General features: G+C 37.7%; 1 protein-coding gene across 3 annotated transcripts in view; it reads right to left on the reverse strand.

Annotated features, from left to right (window-relative positions):
- Window positions 1-19078, reverse strand: part of LOC149777252 (uncharacterized) — a 46240-nt gene extending 27162 nt beyond the window's left edge. The window contains exons 1-2 of one of the 3 annotated variants that reach the window (XM_089941995.1): window positions 17813-18052; window positions 15988-16099 (exon numbers count right to left, since the gene is read on the reverse strand). The gene's annotated coding sequence lies outside the window, so the exon portion shown is untranslated. Of the gene's footprint in view, window positions 1-15987; window positions 16100-17812; window positions 18053-18889 lie in introns of those variants that run through there. The other 2 variants (XM_089941996.1, XM_089941994.1) reach the window with 2 other exon arrangements.
- Window positions 19079-20407: the final 1329 nt, after the last annotated feature.

A 20407-nucleotide genomic window follows, 5' to 3' on the forward strand; every position in this document is an offset into this window, starting at 1 on the left:
ATTGTTCCTGTATGTGTGAGTTTGTAGGGTTGTTTGGCTTATTTTTTTTATCTTCATAGTTTTATTGATGAAGCTATTAGTATGTTGTTATTTTATTTCCAGGCTAAGTCTATTTTATTAAGATAGATATCTTTGCCAAATAATCGTGTAACTATGACATGTCAAAGACATCTGATCTTATTTATTCCCTTGTTTTTACGTATATTAGCCTGTTTACTAGTTGTGATAGTTTATTTTATTTTGTTTTATTTATGTATTATTTTATTTCAGGCTAACTCTATTTAAATAAGACAGATATCTTCGCGGATTACTCAGGTCGTTGGAACATGACAAGGATATCAGAACTTATTTTTGGGGGGTTGGTTTTCCCCCTAATTTTAGGTTTGTTAGTCTTACTGCTAGTTATGGTTGTTTTTAGGTTTTTAATTAAAGTAATCGGGTTTTGTATGGAAGAGAAGTTTAGTGGAGGAGGATATTTATTATTTGCTAATTGAAGACGTGTTTCTTTGCTGAATACTCAGGTCTCGTTAGACATGTCAAAGTCGCCCGTCTTTTGTTAACTGTCTGACAAGGTTGTTTGGGGCTGATTATATCCTATTTATAAGTCCGGAGTTTTCTAGGAATTTTAATATATTATAGGATGTTTTTGTACGTTACGGTTTTTCAAGTCTCGGATTTCTGGAAAGGTATTTGCAATCGGAGATGATGAGGTCTCCTTATCTATGTTACTTGTATTAGTAGTAGTAATAGTTGTTGTTGTTGACGTTCTTGTGGTGCTGGCAGTGGCTGTGGTGTTGTTACAGGTTGTGGTGCTGGTACACAGATGTCTGAGCATGAGGTGAGGCAGAAACTTCTCTTCTTTTCCTTCTTCTCTTCTTTCCTTTTTTCCTCTTCTTCCACTTCTTCAAGTCTGGTATACATCAGGTGCATCCAATAGATTGGCAATTCTTCTAATCCTCTCTAAGCTGATACGTCAACATTCGATAGTCATACTGACGAACGCTTTCGCTTTAATTGTGAAGCGCGGACGTGAAGGAAAGCATCCCCTGACACCAATGCTCACAAGACCCATTTTACTATCAATCAAGTGCAACGCGCGGACCTAAAAGAAACACTCACTCATATTTTTACCCTACAAACACAAACTTCGAACACAAAACACAAACTCACAGACTATTTGACAAGCTAGGGAAACGAAGTGGTTATAGACACAATTCTAAATGTTTTGGGACATAAAACAAAACAAAACAAATTGCTTATAGTTACACTTTTCTTTTTTAACTTACATACAAACACATACAGACATATGTTTGGCAATTGAACTAGTATGCTTTTTTCTAGAGTACTGATGTAGCCCTGAAAAGAACTGATTTTGTGGACGGGGATTGTGGCAATCTCTTATCGTCTAAGATAGCGTCCTCGTCTCGCGACAGGCTTTCCCACAGGATATTGTCTGCTTCTTCGGAAAGAGAAGTAGAACTGTTTTGTGTCCACAAGGCAGTCGACAAAACCTCTGTGTGGTTCTTGCTGGTGTTGCTGCTGTTGCTGCTGCTGCTCTCTGCTCTTTTTGCTTCTAAAGTCTGTACTTCTCTGTCTATTATTTTTCCTCCTTCTTGATTTATCTATGAAGACCTCGTCTATCAGGTTTTCGGACACTTTTACCATCCTGACATTCGCTACGTCTTCAGGTTTGGGTATCAGACTTTGCATGACACGATACAAATGCACGTATGCTTCGTTTAGTTTAGCTAAATTAGAAAACATCTTCATAGGTGAACGAGTCAACAATGGATGGTCAGACTGGAGACTGCCTCGCTTTGTATGGTTCAAGCTGATAGTTGATTTTAAGGTGTGGGATAGAGAGCATTTTTAATTATAAAAATTGAAACCAAAAGACAGTTTTTCAAAACACAACATTTTTTATTCAAACAACTAACAATCAACAACTAACAATAAAACAAACGATTTTTCAAACAAATTATTATTGATAAGGTTGACAACGTTGTGAAGTGAGATTTCCATTAACGAAACATAACCGTAATTGTCACAAGCCATGAATCTACTTTGTTATCGTTTCTAGAAGAGTTACGATTAAAAAAGTCACTAAATGTTCTAAAGAATATCAAAGACTGCGCTGATGAAGAAAATACACACAATATTGTCCACTCACCATGGAATATGTGCCTTGTAATTTAACATTATCGAATCGTGTCGTCTGTGCATTTATCTAATAAAGTCGATAATGTCGTCCTCCAAGGGTAGCAATCCATACAAATCGAAAATACTCCATACAGATATCACGGGGAAAGTAAACGGCTGCGCAGTGGTTTCCCGGGAGATGACTGTCGTACGTGTTGATGACATAAGCTTGATTGTCTTGAGGTTTGCGATGAAGCAGTTCATTTTACCACACCCACTGGATTCCAAGAAGCAGTGTACGAACTGTTGTTCAAAACGTAATAAATTTCCAAGGTATCCATTTTTGTTGTGTTGATTTTCTTGTTTTTTCCACAGGTAATGATAAGTCATCAATTCAATCCTGACTTTTTGCTTTAAAATCTCTGACAAGTAACTGTTTCTTCGCTTCGCCTCCCCACTCTGAACCATGAAATCTTTAATATGATGGACCTAAAAAGCAATCAGTGAAGGAGACGAATGATTACGCAAGTCTTTCTACTACTGATGTTACACGGCTTCTTCTGAGATGAGAACCCAAGCGTTCTCCAGATACTCGTCTAATGTTTCTTCTTGAATCATACATTTGTCGTGCTGAAGTTCACTGGGATGATCTTTTTGAGATCTATAGCAATCTTTCTTGATCAATTTCGTAACTTTTTATGCCAGGTGTTTGGCAAACCAGGAGACTAAATGTCGTTCTTGTTCTGACCATCTGGACCGCATCCCTATGATCTCTTCTTCTTTTTCTTTGGGTTCTGTTTCCACGGTATCATCCCATTCCATTTCCAAAGATTCTCTACCATCCAAAAAAGGATAAAAGTCTTCCATAGCTTCTAACAATCTGAAATGACTTCTCCCAAACTGTTGATTTCTATCGTATTATCAAATTCGGCATACAGGTTGACGTTCACTATCGCTTCCAGCTCTTTTGCAAACTGAATTTCCACACAAATATTGGCTTTTCGGGAGTGGCTTTTTTGCGGAGGACTTTGGTGGCATTGGGATCCTATTTTATGTGGAAACGAATGATGACACCTCCTAGAGAACTGCTACCTCCAGGTTTCAAAACGATTTGCTTCTTGGTTTGAGTGTCGATGCGGGGATCGGCCAGTTACATCAAGTCTACTTTATTTCGGTCAAAAATGCAGTTGCTTTGATGTGGAGTGTGAATGATGCCTTGCAGTAATTGACGTGCTGTCACCATAAACCATCGTAAGAGTTCTTTGAGACTGGCTTCTACGATACGAGCACGTATTTGTGGATTTTGTTCGCGACTGATGCCGTCCAAGGCACGAATCAATTTGACGGTAAGATGAAACTGAAGAGAGGTTATGTTGACACTATATTAGACAGATCCAGTGTCCGAGGGTTTTATAGATATTTTTTGTGTTGTTTTAAGTCGACGAAACGGACGTGTACACAACAGGCCCTCCGCCTTGGCACCGGTGGTGAAACAGATTGGTACGAAATCGCAAATAATTGGGGTGGGTGGGTGGGTTTTACACTCCACGAGTTAATATGCGTGTGGGGTTTGCGTGGCATCGTCGTATGCACGAGTCAACCAAGGCGTTCCTAACTGTTTGGCTAAGACTTGCACTTGCAATTTCTCTCTAGGGCTTTTAAAAAAGACAATATAATGAGCACCGAGAATGATGGTGCGATGCGCTTGACTTTGTTGAAACAAATTTTGGGTAATGTAAATGACACTGGAATTCCGATGATGCCTTTGCGCGTAAACCAGTTTAATTTCTTCTTCGGCTTCGTCTAACATGTCGTTGAAAATGACCAGATGGGTTTGACTGGGGTCAGACACGATGCCGTCATCTTCGCCAGGAAAGCCTTCCACAAACACGATGGAATCGCCTTTACTTTCTTGCAAGAGGCTGTTCGCCGATTGCCACTCTTTGTAACACCACACGATCCGTTGAGGTGGACGGTCGATCAAATGATGTTTATGTTCGATCAAACTTTTAACAAATTCAGTTTTGCCTGAACCGCTAGGTCCGGCAGTTAACACGTTAATGGGGTGGCAAAGATACAAGGCCTCCCAGCTAGCACCATATAAGTTTTCGTCGACGACTTTGAAAGTGGAGGAAGAGAGAGCAGAGACAGCGGAGGTAGCCATATTTTTGGGAATGTCACTTTTGACACGAAGACAGACAATACAAGAGTTTTTATACCTTTTCAGGACATGTTTATTGCAATCTTTAAAAGTAAACAACACGAAAGACAAAAATACATAAAAGCCAAAGGGTTAAGTACATCATTAAAATACACATCACAATGATCAAACTGGAATATAAAGAAATCACTGTACAACATTGTTTTGGTAACAAAGGTATCCTAGGGACAATGTGTAATGTTTTTAAAGTCTCTACATTCGGTACAGTCACACAGATGTCCTCCCGGAATGGTCTTTTGGGAATGTCCATGACAGTTCTGTCCTGAAGGGAGTGATTTTCCTCTGTGTCAAGTTCTTTTTGCTTGCACTAGCACTAAAACAGGTTAAAAAATTACTTTTTTCACTGGACGTTTGAATTTAGAATCACAACTCTTCGGCATAATTGGCCACAACTTTGGTCCAAGCCTCGAAATCCCAACTTTTCCAGTCAGGTACATCTGCCCAGTGAGAGCATAAGTCACAGGTTACACGCACATCGTCGTACACATCTTCAATACCTAAAGGTTGAAGAATCTTTTTTCCCGTAGAGGTCAAGAAGTATCGAGATAAAAACGCATAGCTTTTAACAGAATGAGTCTCTCGTGGACATTTAAGGGTTTTCATGTTTTATTTGGTGTTAAGTATTGTTCGTAAAAGTCCACAATGAATCGGCTGGTAAACGAAATCACAGAAAGCAAGTCACTAAGACACACACCACACGATGACCCCAATTCATGGGATACAGTGCTTGTAAAAAGAGATGGGAATCCTCCTCCGTTTGAATACTGTCATTGATTTCCTTCCACGGCAATTGTTGTAAAAATAAATGTCGGGGCATGGTAGTCCGTTTTTATACTTCTTTTTGTCGGAGGCAACACGTGTACTTTCTGCACAAAGATGATCGTACTCCAGTGGCGAATCAAATTGGTTTAGTCACTAACTTACACAAGTTTCTTCTTGAACTAAGTTTACATTGTGTAAAAGATTTGGTAATCCTCTATTTCTACTTCTGGAATTCGTTGCAGTATATCAACCTTGTAGTAAAACATATCAGTCAAAACAAACCAATCCTTCTCACCCATATCCAGTTTAACAATGTCTAACCACTGGAACATTTTCATCTGAATCAGTCTTCTTATAGCATTCACGTACTAGTGGTTTCAATATCGGTGAAGTAACGGATGCAATTGTTCTTTGCGTTGAACGTATATTTTGACCAACTCTCGGTAAATGCGTTTTCTCAACTCTAGAGGCGAACCACCAATATTCTCTTGTAAAGTCTCCATAATTATGTCAGTCAGTATTGATACTTATGTTAGGGTCACTTCTAATTCTCCTCACATTATTTAAAATCTTTTCCTAGAGCAAGCGTAATGGACATAGTGAGTAATTTCTGACCACTACTATTCAGTGTAACGGTCAAGAACGGTAATAACATCTTTTGATGTAAACAGTCTAAAGCGGAATAATCGGACTAACGCAGACTTGATCTGAAAAAATTTGACAAGTTTGTTGACTTTTGTCAATTTTCTCTTGTGAATTTCTCTACACAAACGTTCCTCGGTCACCTATTGGATTTTGCTTTACCATGTCCCTGCCAAACTTCCTAATAGATCTTCTCTTGCAATTCGTTTGGTAATTCTTGAATATCATTTTTAAATGGGGTTTAAATACTTGTCTAGTTTTTATCAAACGTATTAATCCTATCCAATCTGGTTTCTTAAACGACATGGTTTGCCACTTGAATGACTAGATTCCCACTAAAGGTTGGTGGTGACAATGCGGAGATCATCGAGCATGTTCCAGGTAAGCCGAATCTTTTTGCTTCCACTCGTGAAGTGACACACCTCAATTGAAACACTTGACTTTATCCCCTTCGCCCAAGTAGATAAATCCGGTTCTGGCTAACTTTTCGGGGTGTAGGTCCTGCCAGATATTTAGGCCATTTTCCTTTGACGATTTGAATGACTTTATTCAGGCAAACGCACAGGGAACGAGTATTCGTCTTTTACAGGCTCATTTCGATGTGGGTATGGTGAAATCCGAAGGAGTTTATTTAGGGCTGGACGACATCCGTAGGGTGGTAACTACTTACTTTCACGTGGAGGATGACACTGACAATGAAAACCAGTAAAGTGATGAAGTGTTCTGTTACTAGTGGCATCGCTTTACATGATAGGTATGGTAGTAGTAGTCATAGCTAAGTTCCCATGATTTGATACTGAATCGCTAAGGTCAGAGTGCGGTATCCCTGCAATCGCAAGGTACAGCATCGCACTCCTTTTGAGAATTCCGGAACTTGAATGATGTATGTTTAAAAGTATTCGTCTTTCTCGCTTGGTGTTGCTAAAACTTTGCACAATTGTATGGGCTGTCACGTAATCCACAATGATGATATTTCAATATTCGTCAGCTTCTACAAAGTTCAGTTCTTCTTCATAATTGACTAGAATCAAGTCATAACGGAGGACATTCAGCAGTTTTCATCTATTTGGTTTTGTCATGAATCATCTGGAAGTAGCAGAAAGGTTCTGTGAAATACTCCGTCTTGGGTTCACACGGTTGTTGTGCCATTTTGCCCCACAATCAATTTAGCGTCAATCTGGCAAACGATCGCCTCCCTTTGTTTTTCTCTACGTGGTCGAAAGTGATGTATTCCTGCTCCCATTTATTCTCTATGAATTTATTTCGGTCTTCGGGAATCTAGCACCAGGTAGGATAGTCGCTGGCTTCTTGTTTCAATTTCAAAAAGGCAGCCACGTAGTCGTTGTAAATGCCTTTCTGTATCTCGTCACTCTTGAGGTATTATTCTGTATTGGGAAAATGGTAAATTTCGTACACTGCTAACACTTGGTATTCCAAGTCCAGAGCTTTTAACAATTCCATGCTTACCCACGTTCCCGTCAAGGCACGCTCTTCCTGGGTGTTTTAACAAGGCTGATCTTGATGGAACGTATCGACACAAATACAGCACAAGGGAAACATCAGTTTTCCTTGTTAATGGGATGCAAGACCTTGCATTTATTCAACCCTTCGTATTGTCGAATGTTGTACAGGTCGATGTGTTCCGTTAGAAACTGTGGGTGCACTGCGAAAAAGCGAAAATATTTTCACACGTAAGGATACAGCAAACACACGTCCAAGTAGTTGAATTCTTATCCTTTCTAAGTCAGTGTGGTACAGCAACCAGGTGGCATTCGTTCGTGCTCCGTACAAACTGTCTCAAACGTTCAGTGGGACCACCAACTTATATCTTTCCACGGTGCGTTTAAACTCGGGATAGGATTTCAAATGTTGATCGTACTCGTGTTTCCACATTGTCACCACTTGGTATCCTTGCTGTTTTACTTCAAGTGTCGTGGACAAGTAGTTTCGTACAAGTCTTCCATGGTACGATGGAAAATCTGACTTGTAGTGTCACGTTCAGGGTAGCAGAGGGGGAATCCGTGAAATAAGCTACCGTTACACTCGTACACGATCTTGGGGTTTTCTAAATCCCAACCATCTACCAAATACGTTCAGATGGCCTTTGTGCCTTCTCCGTTGCGGTCGTGTTGGATCCATTCGTCTTCATTGTCGCACAAGTAATGTAACCAGCGTAGAGCTTTGACAGAGTATTGACGTTTAACCAATTCCGTCGCTTGAGGGCTTATGACAGCCAGGGTGTTTTCGGGCGTGAATCGTTGGCGTTATACTAAGGAACACGCTTTGGCAACGGTGCATGCTTCTTGTGAAGGATCGATCCCTCCGTGCTCCATGAATAATTCTCGATTTTTTCACAGTAGCGTCATAAAATCTCCACTTCGGAACGACAATTCTTAACATTTCTTCCTGAAAGTCGAAGGGGTCCGAGCCCTGAGTGTGGCACCAACCGTAGAAAGCTTCTCGTTGTTCGGTGCGCATGTTGTCGGTGTCGTAGTAGTGATCCTCGGGCAACTGGGGTAGAACGGCGTGATGATTGACTCTGGTATTTAAAAAGTGCGGTAAATAGCCTTTGGCCATTTCTGTCATTCGAAATCTTTTAGGCATTCGACTCGATGTTATGGTCAAGTAACTCATGGAATCTTTAAACTGCACTTGTCCCACTTGCATGTAAATGATTTTGGATCCGTTCTAAGTCACTCTAGGACGTTTGGTACTTTGTTCCGTATAGTATCTCAAAACAAACTGCCCATCGTATCGGAGGAAATTGTTAGCCATCATTGTCATATGGCGATAACAATCTCCGTAACGTTGAGCTTTTTTCTTTAAAATGGAAAGTGTCTGTTGTGGCAGCTTGGAGTAATATGTTAATCTGTATTCCAAATATTTGGATGATTAATTCTTTTTTCCTGGAAATATTTGAGTGCTCATACAGATTTCTTGGGCAAAGACATTTATTTAAATTTTATTCGGTATTCAAACACAGAAATATTATTTTCTGTGGTTCATAAGGGACTGTACACATCAGTCTATACTGACTACAGTATACATCATCGCCTTTCAATTTGGATTTTATCGTTGGGGCTCGAACTTGAATTCATTAGAACATTTCATTCCTAGGACTTCCAAAATTTAACTCGTGGATTATTCTTGGATTGTGTTTGGATTTCATTCAAAAACCGTAAGTTTTTACTTTTTATTTTCCTAGCATTTTTCCAGGGAAATAAATAATTTGTTTAATTTTTCAAAGCTTGTTTTTTTCACTCGTTCTTTTGTGACTGTTTATTAGAGCCTAAATATGTAACATAAGAATTGGGGCTTGGTCCTCGGGTTCTGAATTTGGCTAAAATATTTTAGAAAACTTTGTCTTTTGAAATTTGAATTTCCCTAGGTTTTTTAAAAGCGTTAGTGAAATCGGCAAGCTTTTTCTAACATCAAAAGTAGACAATTTTTTAAAACTTTTACTCAAGAGTTGTTGGCAATTTTGAAAATGGAAGTACAGCTAAAAACATTTGGAATTAAAGATAAGACAGGTTCAGTATCAGATTGAAAAGATACAAATGGAAAGAGAGATGGAAGTAAGACAAATGCAGTTTCAAAAGAGATAAAAGATTAACGGAGGTGCAAAAAGTGAGGAAAGAGAAAGACAGATGCATTTACAAAAGGAAGAGAGAGAGAGAGAGACAAATGCAAAGAGATGGATGAAAGGGAATTTCAGATGATGTTAAAAGAATTACAGCTAGCAAAGGGAAAACACCCCCATACTTCTGATGTTTTAAGAAATATCAAGTTAGAATCACCTTTTCTGGAAGAAGTAGACAGATATTTTCCTTACTTAAAAACAAAACTGCTGAGAGTTTGAAGTGGCAAAGAGAATACTGGATTCCATTCTTGCAATGTGTACTCACTGGTAGATATTTACATTTCACTATCACTAGTGCAGAGTGCTGACAATGATGTACTTATGAACTATATCTTGATGGGTTATGAGTTAGTCCCTGAGGCTTATTGGCAAAAATGCAGAAACTATAATAAAAAAAAAGATGCTGATCAGACCTATGTCGAATTTGCATGGGAAAAAGCACGACAATGTGATAGGTGGTGCTCTTCTAGAAAGGTTAAGAAAGATTACCAAACACTCAGACAACTCATATTGGTTAAATAGTTTAAGAAATGTGTCCATAATGACATTAGGATATATCTTGATGAGCATAAGATAGAAACCATGGAAATTGCTGCTCGTGCTGCTAACGAGTATTCTTTAGCTCATTAAATTTCTTTTGTAAATAAGACTTCCACTCAGCAGTTCTCTGGCAGAAAAGTATTTCAGCCTAATACAAGCACTTCTAAATCTCAAATTGGCACAAATTTTAAAAATCAAACTTCTGATAAACTTCACCAAAGATACTTGTCTCTTTCTACGTATACCTGTTGCAAAAAGAAAAGACACGTTATTTCTGATTGCTACAAATTGAAAAATAGGCAATCAGAATCAAAACAGACCTATTCCAAAAGCTATTATTTTTAAGAGGTCAAGGTCACGGTCATGTATTGAAAGCAGTAAATGTATTTGGTTTAATAAACCCCAGTCTGATTTTAGTATGGAGAATTATGAACAATTCATATCGACGGGCTCGATATCACTTGTGGGTGATTCGGCCAATCCAATCCCTATTAAAATTTTAAGGGACACAGGAGCTTCTCGGAGTCTTTTATTGTCAGGCAGTTTGAGTTTTTCTGCGAATTCTTCTTTTAATGAGAATGTTCTTATTCAGGGAGTAGAGTGTGACTTTGTTTATGTTGAAAAAGAATTCCTTGATTTATTCCCAGGTTGTGCAGTTACCAGAGCTATGGAAAAGAAAGCTCTTTAGAATGATGTTGATAAGGAAAGTATTCCTTTAGCTGACACATGTATCGGTGAGGCTTTTTATGAGGTCACTATCACTCCTTGTTTGGATCAATCAAAAGGTACTGATCAAAGTGATGATCTTTTAACTAATCATTCTTTTTATTCTACTCAGGGTGATAAACGGCAATCACTTGTCGTCGAACAGGAAAAAACCCTGAGATCTCCTGTATATTTCAAAGGGCCATTACTGAAATTGAAGCCACTGAAGTTACTGTCTGTTATTTCATTAAAAATGGAATTCTTGGGAGAAAATGGATATTTCCCGAGGTACCTGCTGGTGATGAGTGGTCAGTGAACTATCAAATTATAGTTCCACACCCTTACAGACAGGAAACATTTAGTCTGGCAAATGAAACTCATTTGGCTGGTCATTTAGGGAATAATATGACTTATTACATGATCTTGACTCACTTCTATTGGCACACAATCAAAAGTGATGTTGAAAAATACTGTAGATCTTGTCATTGTTGAGAAATGGTAGGAAAACCAATCAGAAGATACCTAAGGCTTATTTACAACCTATTCCTGCCTTTGACGAACCATTTAGTAGAATTATGGTAGATTGTGTTGGTCCCTTACCTGAGACCAAGTCAGGTAACCAATACCTGTTGACCATTATGTACGAATTATTCATCTAATAATTCAAATATTCTGCCTATCATCCTGAGAGCCAAGGGGCATTAGAAAGATATGATCAGACTTGTAAAACATGATTCGATCATATTGTTTTGATACGGGTAAAAATTGGGATGAAGGCATTCATTTACTATTGTTTGCTGTTAGGGAATCAGTTCAAGAATCTTTAGGTTTCAGTCCCTTTGTACTGGTTTTTGGACACAATGTGCTTGGACCACTGAAGATGTTGAAAGAGAAACTTCTTTCCAATGATGATACTGAAATTAATCTTCCTGATTATGTTTCCAACTTTAAGTATAAATTGTCAAAGTCTTGTGAGGTCGCAAGAGCAAATCTGCACTTTACTCAATCAAACATTAAGCCAAGATATGATAAAAACTCAAAGCAATGTAGTTTACAACAAGGTGATAGAGCCCTGGCTCTCTTTCCCATACCACAAAATCATCTTCGGGCCAAGTATTATGGTCCCTACACAGTTGACAGGAAAATAAATGATTTAAATTACATCATAAATACTTCTGGGAGGCGAAAACAAAATAAAACGTTGCCATGTAAACAAGCTAAAGAAGTATATTGAAAGAGATAGCCAAGTTAAACACACAGTTAATTTGGTTGTACCTTTCCCACTCAGTGAATATTTAAGTGAAAGAATATCATCGGATTCTACTGATATTGGAGTGACAAATCTTTGGAATTCAGAAACTATGAAAGATCTGGACCAGAAACGTTCACATTTTCAACTGCAAGAAAGATATGAACTGACACTGGTATTATTTGAATACGAGCACTTGTTTCCAGACGTTTCTACAAGAACGAACAAAACGTCCCTTGTCGCTGAAATTGTAAATTCCACAACTGTGAAACAACACCTCTACAGGATGAACCCTCTCAAACAGGAATACTTGGGAAAAGAAATTCAGCATGTACAATAGAATGATTGTATAGATCCCAGTAAAAGAAACTGGAGTTCACCATGCATACTTGTTCCTAACCCAGATAAATGTTCCGTATGTGCACTGATTATAGGAAGGTGAATAGAGTGACAAAAACAGGTTCATTTCCAAGAATTGATGGCTGTGTTGATAAGATCAGAAATGCCAAGTATGTCACCACATTTGACCTTCTGAAAGGATTTGGCCAATTCCACTAACGGAAAAAGCAAAAGAAATTTCGGCATTCATGACTCTAGATGGACTTTACCAATATAAAGCAATGCCGTTTGGGATAAAATGGTCACCAAATACTTTTCAACGTCTCATGAATATGACTATCTCTGGTATAGACAATTGTGATGCTTAATCGATGATGTCATCATCTACAACGACACCAGGAAAGAACATTTAACAACAACTCTGAAATTCTTTGACAGACTCACAGATGCGAGTTTAACAATTAATTTATCCAAAAGTGAGTTCTACCCTGCTAATGTAACTTTTCTAGGACATATCGTGGGACATGGACAAGTTAAACCTATAGTTGCAAAGGTCAAGGCTATCTCTGAATTCCCTGTGCCTGTTATTAAAATGTAACTGATGCGATTTTTAGATATGGCCGGATACTATCGAAACTTTTGTTCCAATTTTTCTATAATTGCTGAACCTCTGACAAATTTATTGAGTAAGAAAAACAAGTTACTTTGGACTGAAAAACGAGCAGTTTTGATTCAAGAAGATGAAAATGGTATTCATCATCCAGTGTGCTATTTTTCTAAGAAATTAAATAAGCTCCAGAGAAATTATTCAGCAATCGAGAAGGAATGCTTGGCTTTGATATTAGTATTACAACATTTTGAAGTTTACATTAGTTCAGCTCCTTCCCAGTTTACTGTGATTAGTAATCACAACCCCCTTACTTTCATCGGCAAGATGAAGAAGAAAAAAATCAAAGACTACTAAGCTGGAGTTTGTTGTTACAGGAATATAAAATTGATATCAGGCACATCAAGGGAAAATATGATTTAATAGCAGATGCACTTTCCTGTGTATAACAATGTATTATTTAGACATCAGTGAAAGAAGTAAACAAATTTTGTTATTCTCGGAGTAAAACGATTGGGTTTTATCATGGTCATACAGGGGCTACGTGTTTTTTATATGTAAACAGCCTCAATTTCGCAAGTCTGGGCGTTCCGAAATTGTGAGAGAGAGAGAGAGACAGAGAGAGACATAGAGAGAGAGAGACAGAGAGAGAGATCAGTTGGGCTTTGTTCTTTACACTGGAAAGTGTCTGTTGTGGCAGTTTGGAGTTATAAGTTAATTTTTATTCAAATTATTTGGATTCTAAAAGATTAATTCCTTTCCTTGGAAATATTTGAGTGCTCATACAGAATTCTTGGACAAAGAAATTTATTTAAATTTTAGTCGGAATTCAAAGACCGAAATATTATTTTATGTGGTTCACAAAGGACTGTACACATCAGTTCTATTTTGACTACAGAATACGTCATCCAATTCCATTTTGGAGTTTTTCGTCGGGACTCGAACTTGAACTCATTATAACATTTCATTACTAGGACTTCTAAAATTTAACTCGTTTAATCGTCTTGGATTATGTTTGGATTTGATTCTTAAAACCCTAAGTGTTTAATTTTTTATTTTTATAGTATTTTTCCAGGGAAATAAATTATTTGCTAAATTTATTAAAACTTGTTGCTTTCATTCCTACTTTTGCTACTGTTTATTAGAGCCTAAATACGTAACATACGATAACTCTAGGTCGAAATTTATAAAATCCAAATTTTGCTAAACTTGGCACACAATATACAACATTATGGGGTTAATATAAACACATAAAAACCAGCTGCAACTTTAGGCACTAGGGGGTCTCCTCTATGATGCAGGTCTCTCGAATCGTCGATGGTGTTCTGTACGGACTTACCCATGTATGTCAAATAATCATGGACAATCATCCGGATCACCGATACGAGCGTTTGAAAAAAAGGATCTATGTGGAGATACAAGGTTGTCTGAAGAGAGTACTCATCTACGGTCCAGAAGTCAGAAGTAGTTTGAGAAAGTGAAGAAGACCTATGCGATGCCCTCTATGTTCATGGTTGTGATGTGATGTGATTTTGATTTTTAACGTAGCTTTAACAATTTTTCAGTCATGTCGCTACGATGTCTGCAATGTGACAGTTTATAGTGATGTCTAAGCACTGGGGCATCATGCCGCAGACATGTAGCATGATGTCCCACCCAGTCACATTATCCTGACACCGGGCCGACCAGTCCTAACACTAACCTCTTAATGCTGAACGCCAAGCGAGGCAGCTGTTAGTACCATTTTGTAAGTCTCTGGTATGACTCGGCCGGGGATCGAACCCACGACCTTCCGCATCTGAGGCGGACGCTCTAACCACTAGGCCACCGGAGCGGTCTATGTTCAAGGAATGATGTCAACTAAAAAACCAGAGGCCCGTTTCAGGGTCACTCATATGCCTCAAAAATATATTTATTCTCGCTGGCTCCAAAAAAAGTTTCTAGATTTTATATTTTAGATTTGCCTCGAAAATGTTTTTTACTCTCTTGCCTAAAATATTTGTTGTCGATTTTATAGTTTAGACGTGAAAGATTGATGCTCATCACTCTATATATGTGTGTTGCGTGTGTTATATATGTCTACGTCCCGCCACTACCGCCCCGCCATGCGTTCTATATTTTTTCCAGCTGTTTGATCTGATCAAGGTCAGCCCCTTGCCCCTTGCAAAACTGTTACCAATGTCCAGTAACGTAACGTCATCTTACCTGTTCCATTCCCATTATCCCTATACAACAACCCAACTTTCCCTTGTCCGTATACAGTCCCAATATTCTCTATGTTCAATTCCCATTGTCCATATAGAGTCCCAATATTCCATGTTCAATTCTCTTTGTTCGTAAACCGTCCCAGGAGGGTCTATAAAATATTGTCCGTAAACCATCCCATTGTCCGTAAACCGCCCCCATATACTACTGAAGGTAATCAATGTCAGTAACTGAAAAACAAATACACCTTCATTACATACGTAACACTTAAAACTACTTTCATATTTAATCGAATAGACGTTTCTGACCTTTCATTCAAATTTAATGAATTTATAACACATTGCAATACATTCATCGAACTTCCCCTTATTCTCGATGGGTGGGAACACGACGTTTAACAGCTCAAAATGTCTAAAATGCCAGTTTGTGCAGCATAAACATTTACCGGCTTAACTGTTGTTTTTGTCCCCCACCCCTCATATCCCATTCAATTTGGATTATTCATTTAAGCAAATATTGTCCAGAAATGGTACAGCATTCAGTTTCTTAGTAAAAATTACTTGCACCTGACTTATACCTGGAACGAAAGATGTACCCACTATGAAATGACTCACCTCGTAGCATAAACATTTACCGGCTTAACTGTTGTTTTTACCCCAACCCTCATATCCGATTCAATTTGGATTATTCGTTTAAATAAATATGGTCCAAAATGGTAAAACATTCAGTTTCTTAGTAAAATTACTTGCGCCTGACTGATTCCTGGAACGAATGATGTACCCATCATGAAATGACTCACCTCGTAGTAAATAGGTTTTTGAATGATTACATAACTAGGATACACACTCAACTGGGAGTTGACGCATTGGTCAAATATGTGTCCTGTCACAATTAATGGATGACGTATATCAGTTGTAAATGTTAAAAAGTCTATATACCTGTAGGCTGACAGCTACGATCGGGTTTCAATAATGTCGCTTTCACATGGTACTTATATTTATCATCGGCAAGTTACCTAAGCCAGCGCTTTTTCTCCGGATTACAACATGTCTGCACAAGAAAAGAATACCGTATCGACATCTTAATTTGCTGCGACATCATAGTACCGAAGTTTTTATACACGTCTGTATTTTCAGCATACATTAAAGACACGTGGCATAAAAAGAACCGATTGGTAACGGCGAATTGCAAATTCATTAAAAGATGCAGGAATACCTAAATTACGTCGCAGTAATTGCTAGTGGTTGGTTATTAGTGACAGCAGATTGATTTTTCATATTCCGATTCATCTTCTATAATAATTTCTAATCTTCTATATATATATATATATATATATATATATATATATATATATATATATATATATATATATATATATATATATATATATATTCCAAGGAAAATAAGATGTGACGAAACCAACTGGATACCGTTGTTTTCACGTGACGTCACAAAACTTGTGTACGTCTATATCCGCCATTTTGAGTCCCTAGCCCTGCAAACCGGCACCTAATAACATTGTTTTTCCTGCATAAATATGAAGACACGTCTCATTTTGTGCGTAAGATTATAACAATACATCATCACATTCTGTTGTGCATGTCAACCACATGAGACTGAACGCGTGACTTTTCTACTTGTTTTCTTCAAGTAAAACATTTAAATTTCAACCATCCTTGTTATTCTTTCATAAACAAAATAGATCGATCAATAAACCAACGCATAAACAAATGGAGACACAAACAAGTAGAAACATGTAATGATTTTTCATTGTCATGGGCTGAAATCAATCATCTGGTTATCGTTCAAGTTAAAAGGCTAATTGTTAATATATAATTTCATATTTCTAAAAGCATTTCAGGAATACTTCTTTTTGACATTCGACACAAAGTCATGTTCCGTTTGGCACATGTTTCGTTTGAATGCACTGAAGATCAAACTTCTTTGAACGGTTATTGCTTTCGTTCAGTATCATCCTACGTCCAACATCTCCGTCACAAATACAATATTTGACTATACTAATTCAACTGATTTGTCAACTGTCTTTGGCACAAACATTGTTGTCGCGAAAAGTATTTGTACATAAAAGTTCTGACATAAAACATGTTACGAAATGTTAATTCGTAACTGATATTGTATCCCGAAAATCATTGTCCGGAACCGTTATTGTAAGATGACAAGCATAGGGATATGATGCGAAACACTTTTTAAAAATGTCAATATTGTCTGTTTGTAAAAAAATTAAAAAAATAACTGCATTTCCATTTGATAGTAATATGCAAGATTACGGTTCAACTTCACTATTCTGTCTTTCGATGTAAGCAAGGGAACTTCCAGCTTTATTTTTATTTTCGTGCTATAGGGCACTTAATTTCAAGTATAATCTTTGTATCATTTCGATGAAGTAACTGTCCTTATCGACAGTTAAATCAGATTATTATCTTGAATATACATGATGTCTAATGTTGACAAAGGTTTGTTAGGTACTCAAAATGGCGGCGCAAGGTGCGCGCACGTTGAATTGTGGGTTTGTGTGTACTCAATCGTGACGTCTGTGAAAACAACCTATACATATTTGACATGAACTGTAAATTGTGAGGTGGTCAGACATGAAAATAGAATGACTACATTACACAATACAATGTCAATCGTAAAGCATTTTGATTTAAATTAGTAAACAATGTCGATCAGGTTGACAAGAGGACAGTGATTGATTGTGTATAATAAATCTGAGGCTACACAACATTACAAACAATAACTTACCAAAACACAATGGCATAATCTGTCGGATTGATGGAAGATCTATACACCAGTACATCTTGTCCTGATTGCTACGGCAGCATTTCGCGCGGCAGCACGTCAAGTCGATAACAACATATATAATTGTCTTATCACGGTGCACTCTTTCTGAGAATGCACTTACTTTCACTTTAGCGTGTCTTAGACAGGTGCTGCTCTAAAATTACTAAATATGCTAATTCACAACATACGCCCTATTACTAGTAAATTCAAGCAAACAATTCATGTATCTTGACTTTTATCAGCATTGCATGCTGGTATATCTTGACCTATGGTTTGGTTTCTTGCAGTTGATTTTCCATTTCGCGGAAAGATTAGTGCACAATATCAATTGATAACATTATGTATACTTTAATTATAATCACGGTACACACAGTTTGATCAATACGATCTGCCATAGACCATCTCTTTTTCTTCTCTCTCCAGGTCATACATGTTACTGCTTTGACTTTTTAAGCTAACCGCTCCGGTGGCCTAGTGGTTAGAGCGTCCGCCTCGGATGCGGGAGGTCGTGGGTTCGATCCCCGGCCGAGTTATACCAAAGACTTACAAAAATGGTACTAACAGCTGCCTCGCTTGGCGCTCAGGATTAAGAGGTTAGTGTTAGGACTGGTCGGCCCGGTGTCAGGATAATGTGACTGGGTGGGACATCATGCTACATGTCTGCGGCATGATGCCCCAGTGCTAGACATCACTATAAACTGCCACATTGCAGACATCGTAGTGATATGACTGAAAAATTGTTAAAACTACGTTAAAAAATCAAAATCACATCACATCACCTCACTCTTTAAGTTATCATGACAAGGACAACACTCTTACTACCACCCCAAATTTGACATTCCTTTCATACCAATAATGCAGACCTCCAGGATCTAACTGAGTGCAGCAAAAGAGTACTAATACTAAGCATTACCACAGTCAAATTATTAATATAAATTTCCAGTAAATGAAGTAACTGTACGGTACTTTTATGAAGTAAACACCTAAAGCTGTATACTCATTAATATTCTGCGCACATAGTAAAATTTGTAGGTTTACCTGTGTGAGGACACGTGAAGACAACAGCAAAATCGTTAGTATTTTGTGCGCACATTATCGTACATCAATGCGTACTCCCAACTGGTTGTGTATCCTAGTTATACAATATTCAAAAACCTGTTACTACGAAGAGAGTCATTTCATGGTGGGTTCATCTTTTGTTCCATGTATCATCCAGGCGCCAGTAATGTTGCTAATGAACTATATGTTACACCATTTCGACCATATTTATTTAAATGAATAAACCAGACTGAGTCGGATGTGAGGGATGGGGTCAAAAATATCAGTTTAAACCTGAAAGGGGGATGGGCAACTGGATCGGGAATTAAAATGATTCAAGTTCATTGATTTGACTGATACAGTGACGGCATGCACGAATAATATTGTATGTATTTGACCTAACCCTATATCCCTTCCAACACACTAATTTAACCACCGGCCTTCCATTGCTACACTAATTGGCCTTTTAAGAATAGAGCACCATGGCTATTAAAGCAACTTCAGTATAATATACGTCCAAAACAGGCACCTTGATAGCAACATTTCATTGCATACTTGCTGTCCATTCTGCAAGCTGACATAAGTCCACGTAATCTGATATATGCCTGTTTAGAATTCATATTAGAAGACAAAATGGATCACTCCATGCAAATGTTGGTTTCAAACAGGAGAAGTATCCACACAAATAGTTTCAGATGGTTTTTAATTTTATCATTTTTTTTCTTAAACGTATTACTAATATTTACATGAATAACTGCAGGATAAATCATGGTCAAAGAAGAGAATAAATTTAATAATACCAATAGTTTGTATATAATAGCACAGCCGAAACCGGATCTCTCGTTCTATTGTTGCAAAAAATATCTAGATTCACACATAACGATTAAGTTAGTCAAAAAGCAGCTTCGATTTCAGTTCGCTCAGCCATCTTAGAAAGGAATGTGTAATAATAGCAGGGGAAAAATTTGATATGAAGTCTTTATGAAACAAATAGTGCAAAAATAGAAAAGGATGAAGTTTTTAGTATTGAAAACTAGAGGTAGTTAGATTTATACTTAGTACTAATGTCATCAACCTACAGAAGCGTGGTTGTAACAAATGTAAAATAAACGTCTACACGAGACATTGTCTTCTTGCAGAATCATAGAAGGTACATCGGTTATAAATTTTCCGCTATCGCATGCATGCTTTGGTAGAAATATAATTGGGCAAACAAAAAAGCACGAGAGACATTATTTAACAAGTGAAAAGATTCCCACAAAAGTTTTTGAAATATATGCAAAGAGAAAGACCAGGGTGAGTATTAACGATTTACACTAAGATCCAAACTATTGACCTCTCCGCCTGATACTTATTATGTTTTAACTTTAATAAACTATGGAACCCTCCAACACGTCTTATATGTAAATTTCAGCATGGATCCCTCCGTCTAACACGTCTTATATGTACATTTTTATAAACCATGGAACCCTTGAACGTGTATTGTATGTAAACTTCAATATACTATAGTCCCCTCCG

This window comes from Sinohyriopsis cumingii, chromosome 18 (assembly GCF_028554795.1).
Source record: "Sinohyriopsis cumingii isolate HCF-2022 chromosome 18, ASM2855479v2, whole genome shotgun sequence".
NCBI classification, from domain to species: domain Eukaryota; kingdom Metazoa; phylum Mollusca; class Bivalvia; order Unionida; family Unionidae; genus Sinohyriopsis; species Sinohyriopsis cumingii.